We start from the raw sequence: 7,954 nt of genomic DNA, 5'->3' as shown, positions 1-7,954 counted from the left end.
ATTTGAATTCAAGCTGTCAGTTACGAGCATGTGTGCATCACACGCATGCCAGAGCAAGAGAGCAAGTTAAAGACGGTTATAAAGTGGTTTTATAACCGAGTTTGGCATGTCCTAACCGTCCAAGACAAGTGTAGCGTAATTTTTCAAACCATCTCTAAAGTTAGCAGTTAAAAAGGAATGGTGGCAGTTAGTGGAACTGCCTATGGACAGATGGTTGTTCATAGGGCGTGCAACTGAGTTGCATACGGATTGGCCCTGGTTCTTGGCATTATAAAAGGCCAAAGAACCTTTGCGAATGTAAGTCTTCATGTGTAGAGGAACCACATTGCAGTAGAGAGTATTTTTCTTGCAGGCTTAGAGAATAAGCTTGTAAGCCCATTGGTTGGACAGGATTTTGTAATCTTCCCCTTAAGCTAATGAAAGAGAGTTTGTTGGCTTAGAATTTGTCTATGTGTTCTGTTGATTCGAAAATACTCCCCAAGTTTTGTGTTGCATAATCATGGCATTAACCCCACTTTGTAATATGGGCTGCAAGTGAAGGAAAAAAGGAAATCGAAATAAGTCTCTCGTTGCATAACTCAGTGAAGTTGCATGTTTGCGTAGGTGCAAACTTATAAGGCTGAAACACAAGTGGGTAATAAGAGATCATTGAACCATTGTTTTGCCTGTTCATAGTTGCGCAAAAATTTGCTTGGAGCATTTACAAGTGTGACATCTAGTATTATAGGCAACAAATTAGCCAACATTGCAAATGCAAGGTTCTGCAAGCAGATATTTTCCGGAGATTGGTGATTGCATATACATACTTATTAAAACTTTGTGTGATTCTATGTTAAATAGCTATTTTTCCTATTCCATCGGTCATGTTTCAGTTTTAAATCCCATCCTCAAAGAGTTGGGATGCGGAGAAAAAAGATATAGTGGCAGCGCATCATTAGTGGCGAGTTTAGCTTCCGCTTTATTTGTAACTAGCAGAAGCACTGTATGTACTTGCACAATAAACAAGGTGCGGTTACTTTTGCAACTTATTTGAAAACACATTAAGAAGCAGTTCCTATTTTAACAAAATGCCCAAACTATATAAACTATTTTAACAAAAGGCCAAGCTTAAATGAATATCTCACTGCTGTGTATGTCCTTTCACGAGTTCTATTTTGCTTGGTAAAACTAATTAATTTACCTGGAGAATTGGAAATCAGGCATTTACACATTGCATAACTGACACATAACATGACTTTGAGGATGTAATGTAGTATGCCATTCTAATGCAACAACTGTAAGCTTACTATTAGGGAACTTTGAATTTTCCACGTTACTACTGCTACTGCTGCTGCTCATATATTTGCATGTAAGTCTCAGATTGAGAAACCATCTGAGGAAGTGTTTCAGCAACATGAAGATCATGCATCTCGTACCTGTAGACATAAACCACGGACCAGGAGTGTCATTAAATGTTTGCACTTTTGTTTCTTGATGCATTTAAAATTTAAGCATACAAAATAAATAAGTTACAATTTCGTGAAGTTTTATTACCATGATTCATCTGATTTCCCCTGTACAAATACTCTATAAACCCCTTCCCCAGGCTTTCCGTCATGAACAGTATTTGCAATCAAATCATACTTTGAATGCAGCGCTTCATTGTTTTTCGGTGCAGGCAAGGGAATGTAATCCTTTAACTCGAGATTCTTCACAGGAAAGTTAACTGATTGACACCAATAAGAAAAGTTTTCAAGAACTGAAACAGCGAAAAGACCGCCACAAGAGAATGAACGGTTTTATCAAGAACTGAAACAGCGAAAAGACTGACATAAAGAGAATAAACGGTTTTATCATAAACTTGTTAGACACGGATATTTCTATCCTACCCACAATTTCACACTGGTCCAAAGATCAACCATATGACTAACAGTGACTGTTGAATTTCCGCCTCGACCATAACTCTCGGATTTAAGGAAGCTAAGTCCACACAACCCAACAACAATCACATTTCCAGCAATATTGCCCACCTATTTATTTCTCTGAAACATCTAAGGCCAATATTTGATACGATAAATCACACAGATATTAAGGTACAAAATACCATTCAACCAAGTTAAATATCAAGGCACGGATGACAAAACTAGATAACCTGCGGTTGAAATGGGGTCAAGGTCTACCACAGACCTTTACCAAGATGCCAATGGTCTCAACTGACAGATTTTTGAATGGCACAGAACTGCATCATGTAAGTTGCCCAATATATTCGCCAAGGTGATGACAAATATGTTAAGATATGGTCAAGATATGATATATCTTGACATTATTGTGTTTGTTAATTGGTTGTAACTGCATATATATTCTTTCTGTATATATCCTAGATATTGTTAGGTGTATCTTTTATTTGCCTTATCTAGTTGTTAGGTGTATCTTTTATTTGCCTTATCTAGTTGTGTAAACATGTATAAATCAGGCTTTTGCCTATCAATGAAGATACATAGAATTATTCTCACAACTACATTAGAATCTCTATGCTCATGTTTATCATGGCATCAGAGCTAGGAAAGATCTGAGAAGCAGTTTCCGCTGCAATACAATCCAGAGAAAATACAACCCAGAGAAAACATAGTAATCATGTCAAGAGAAGATTCTCAACCTATCACTGTCCGTTTTGATGGAACCAATTACAATCACTGGTCATTCCTCATGAGGAGTTTTCTTAAAGGAAAGAGTATGTGGAAGTATGTCGATGGTATAGTAAAGAAACCTACAACAAGCAGTTCTGTTGAAAAAGGGAAAGAAAATGAAACACAGAAAAAGGATCCAAAAGAAGAATGGGAGATTAACAATCACAGGATTCTCACTTGGATTGGAAACACAGTCATTCCTTCCATAAGCATGCAACTCACAATTTTTGAGGTATCCAAAGATGCATGGGATTTTCTTTCGAAAAGTTACACCCAAATCAACTTTTCTCAGAGGTATAAACTCGAACAAGATATTAGATCTATGAAACAATCGCATGATCAGTCTATTTCGGTTTTTCATTCTGAGATGTCTTTAATCTGGAATCAATTAGCACTCATGGAACCAATATGGACCGTAGATTTGGAATTGTGGCAGAAGTATAGAGAGGAAACACGTTTAGTTCAGTTTCTAATGGCTTTGAGTGATGAGTTTGAGTCTGTTAGGGCATCAGTCCTTCATCGTTCACCTCTTCCCACGGTGGAAGTTGCTTTGTCTGAACTTATTACAGAAGAAACAAGGAAAAGAATCACACCGGAGATATCAGGAGTATTTGATGTGCCCTCACGATCCAGCCCTAACAATTTTCCAAGAAACTAAAATGCTCAAGTGCAACGTGATATGTCTCAAGTACAGTGTCATAACTGCAAGACCTTTGGACACTTGGAAAGGAACTGCAATCTCCCATCGGCCAATACATCACCTGCTGCCACAATACCTGACACACCCACAACACAGTGTGGGTATTGTAAGGAATTTGGTCACTCATCTAGATTCTGCACCTCACCAACCTCAAGAAACATGAGAAGGATCAATGCTAATGGAGGAAACAAATTCAATACACCTACCATATTTACGGCAGCTCCAGTTTCATCTGCAACAGATCCATATGCAACATCGACAACCTCATCTACATTAGTTGTACCTGGTGGTGGTTCAGCACCAAACCTTGCTGATATTCAAGAGATGATTAAACAAGCACTCTCAATTGGTAACAACCCTACAGCTGCATCTTCCTTCTCTATCTCCTCAGGTATTTATTCAACAGAATGGTTTCTCGACTCAGGAGCATCAAACCATATGATTTTTAATCAAAAGTTTTTTGAAAGTCTTCATCCTGTCATCACCCCTAAGATTCATACTGCTGATGGATCAACAGTAACTGCAAGTCATATAGGCTTGGTCAAAAATTCAAATAACTTCTATGTACCAGATGTGCTTCTTGTTCCAAATATTACAATGAATCTTTTTTCAGTTGGTCAACTGTGTGATCAAGGTTATAACACATATTGTTTTCCTTTTGGTTGTGCTATACAAGATCTCAAAACCGGGAAGCTAGTTAGGATAGGCCGTAGAGTTGGTCGGTTGTATCTCCTTCAATATCTTGCTCTCTCAGCGGAATCTAAAATCCATGTCGTAGATGCTACTCCCACTGCACCTGTGTCAATATCTCCTTTCATGTCTTGGCATTTTAGGTTAGGTCATGTTTCATTTTCTCTTCTTTCATATATGATCAATAAGGGTTTACTAGGAGATACTCAGTTAGATAAAGAACCAAATTTCATCTCTTGTAAACTGGCAAAACAACCAGCTCTTTCTTTTAATCTTAGCACTTCTGTCTCAAGTAAACCGTTTGCTCTTATACATTCTGATGTCTGAGGTAAATATCCAATTATGTCAAAGGGAGGTGCTTTGAATTATGTCAGTTTTATTGATGATTATTCGCGTTATACATGGGTATATTTATTCAGCTCTATAGCAGATTTTCTTAAGTTATATGTTTATTTCTCAACCATGATAAAAACTCAGTTTGGTAAAGTGATCAAAGTTTTTCGTGCTGATCAAGGAGGGGAATATATTTCCAATCCATTCAAAGAATTTCTTAAAACCCAAGGCACCATTCTTCAACTGTCATGTACTGAAACTCCAGAACAAAATGGAGTTGCAGAACGTAAACACCGTCATATTATAGAGACAGCTAGAACTCAGTTAATTTCTGGCTTAGTTCCTTCAAATTTCTGGGGAGAATCAGTCCTTACTGTAGTCTACACCATCAATAGAGTCCCAACAACTGTCATAGGAGGAATGTCACCTTATGAGAGTCTCTATGGTAAGAAACCAAACTATTCTGAGCTTCGAGTCTTTGGTTCAACTTGTTTTGTACTCCTTCCAGAACGTGAACGTCATAAACTTGGTCAAAATAATGTCTTGTGTGTCTTCCTTGGTTATGGTATTGAACAAAAAGGGTACCATTGTTATGATCCAGTTAATAGAAAGCTTCGTGTCTCTCGTCATGTCACATTCTGGGAGAAAGTTCCATTCTGGTCACTTCCAAGCAGCAAATCATCATCTTTTGAGTCTTTCACTTATTCTGATCCATTTCCTAGTGAATCCAATCCTAGCACTTTTCATATATCTACTCCTGAAAGTCCATCTCCTCTAGTTATTGATCCACAAAATACGGATGACCAAGACCACTCTACAACTCAACCTAACAGTGCAACTCAGGAACGAGATCCTGATTCTGAAGAAAATTCTTTGCCACCTCGCAATCGAATACCACCAGCTAAGTATGCAGACTATCACTGTTCCTTGTCTTCTATTTTGTCATTTTATGAACCAAAAACATACAGAGAAGCTGCATCCATTCCAAAATGGCAAGATTCAATGGATGATGAATTTGAAGCACATGCAGAGGCAGGCACATGTGAAATGGTGGACCTTCCTCCTGGAAAATCAGTTGTTGAAAGCAGATGGGTCTATAAAGTTAAGACCAAGTCAGATGGTGAGTTTGAACGATGTAAATCACGAGTTGTTGCAAAAGTTTATACACAAGAGTATGGTGTTGACTTTGAAGAAACATTTGCACCAGTGGCCAGAATGGTTATAGTTCGTACATTACTTGCTGTTGATGCAGCACGACAATGGGGGCTTCATCAAATGGACGTGAAAAACGCGTTTCTTCATGGTGAGTTACAAGGAGAGGTTTGCATGCAACCTCCTCCTGGTTTTCTTCATGAACCTAATCAAGTATGTAAGCTTCGATGGGAATTATATGGACTCAAACAAGCACCTCGTGCTTGGTTTGAGAAGTTTAGCAATGCAATTATCTTGTATGGATTTACACAAAGCTTCTGTGATTCATATATGTTTGTCATATCGTCAGAAAAAGGAATTGTCATTCTTCTCTTGTATGTTGACGACATGGTTATTACTGGCAGTGATCTACAACGTATTACTGAACTCAAATCATATCTCAGTGATTGTTTGAAGATGAAAGATATTGGATCTTTAAGTTAATTTCTTGGCATTGAAGTTGGCATGTCACCCACTGGTTATTTCATATCACAAGTCAAATATGCATCTGAAATTCTACATCGTGCAGGGCTATCTAACAATAAGGTAACTGACACACCTCTTGAATTGAATGTAAAATACAGTCCTACAGATGAGACTCTATTGTCTAATCCAACACTGTATCGTCAACTAGTAGGGAGTCTAAATTACTTGACCATTACGAGACCAGACATAAGTCATGCAGTTCACATAGTCAGACAGTTTATGTCTGCTCCAAGATCTACTCATTATGCAGCTGTTCTCAGAATTCTAAGATATATCAAGGGGTCTCTTCATCAAGGTTTGTGTTTCTCATCAAAGTCTGATCTCACTCTTCAAGCTTACTCAGATTCCGATTGGGTTGGGGATATTACGGATAGAAAATCTATTACAGGCTATTATGTGTTCTTGGGAGACTCATTGATTTCATGGAGAAGTAAGAAACAAAGTGTGGTTTCTCGTTCAAGTGCTGAAGCAGAGTATAGAGCACTTGCTCACACCACATATGAACTCATTTGGTTACGGTGGCTACTTCGTGATATGAGAGTTCTAATTTTTGCTCCTACACCACTGTATTGTGATAACAAGGCTGCTATTCAAATTGCACACAATGATGTCTTTCATGAGCGTACAAAACATATAGAGATAGATTGTCATTTTACTCGTCATCATTTCAATAAAGGTACAATTACTCTTCAACATGTTAAATCAGAATTTCAATTGGCTGATCTTTTCACCAAGACTCACTCTGCAGCCCGTCTTCGATTCTTAATTTCCAGACTCAAGATGTGTACTCCACCACCTTGAGTCTGAGGGGGGGTGTTAAGATATGGTCAAGATATGATATATCTTGACATTATTCTGTTTGTTATTTGGTTGTAACTGCATATATATTCTTTCTGTATATATCCTAGATATTGCTAGGTGTATCTTTTATTTGCCTTATCTAGTTGTTAGGTGTATCTTTTATTTGCCTTATCTAGTTGTGTAAACATGTATAAATCAGGCTTTTGCCTACCAATGAAGATACATAGAATTATTCTCACAACTACATTAGAATCTCTATGCTCATGTTTATCAAAATAAAGTAGGTCAAATTTATAACTTTACTATATCTAAGAAAAGTGAAGACTTACCAAGAGTAGGATTTTTCTCTAAGAAGAAATTGTTTTCCGTGAACCGATGCATATGGAGAATAAGATGTTGAGGCAGTCTGGTGACTGGATACCGCATCCTGGCTATGTTAGGCCTCACAACCTCTATGATAGACTCACCATCAAATTTCTTCAGGATGTTAAATAATGGGACCTGAAATGCACACAAAAGTTTTAACAACGTCAGTAAAATGTTTGAAGATGTTACCCTGGCCCACTCAATCTTCCATTTACTGATAAACATTGACATAGTTAATGAGTGACAAACCTGTGGAATTATATTGTTCTCCATTACATTTTTGAAAAGTGGAGGAGGTGGCAAATCAAGTTCAATTACCAAGAAAGGCATTCTAGTAGTTTCCATCACCACATTTGTGTGGGTAAAATACCCGACGGCCACGTGTCAACATCTCATGGGATGAATACATGATAAGATGATGAGATGAGAGCACCGAATCATCCTCTAAAAACGAGGGTTTGTCTGACTCGAGGAAACTGCACAAGCGTCGCATGAACGACGCGTGTAAGGAAAGGTCTAATCTGCTCAGATGGTCAAGTCTAAAAATCAAGACCGCATTTAATGAAGGATAAGAACAAGACGTGGGGAGACCTGCATCGTGACGGAAGTCTCGGACGATTTACACTACGACCCAGAGGTGATAGAGCACGAGGTTCTCCATATAAGAGCAGCACGAGGCGAGGAAGAGCGAGACCACTCGGAAGGAGAACCAGACGATCCA

The sequence above is a fragment of the Papaver somniferum genome, chromosome 1 (assembly GCF_003573695.1).
Source record: "Papaver somniferum cultivar HN1 chromosome 1, ASM357369v1, whole genome shotgun sequence".
NCBI classification, from domain to species: domain Eukaryota; kingdom Viridiplantae; phylum Streptophyta; class Magnoliopsida; order Ranunculales; family Papaveraceae; genus Papaver; species Papaver somniferum.
This window is presented reverse-complemented; position numbering follows the sequence as displayed.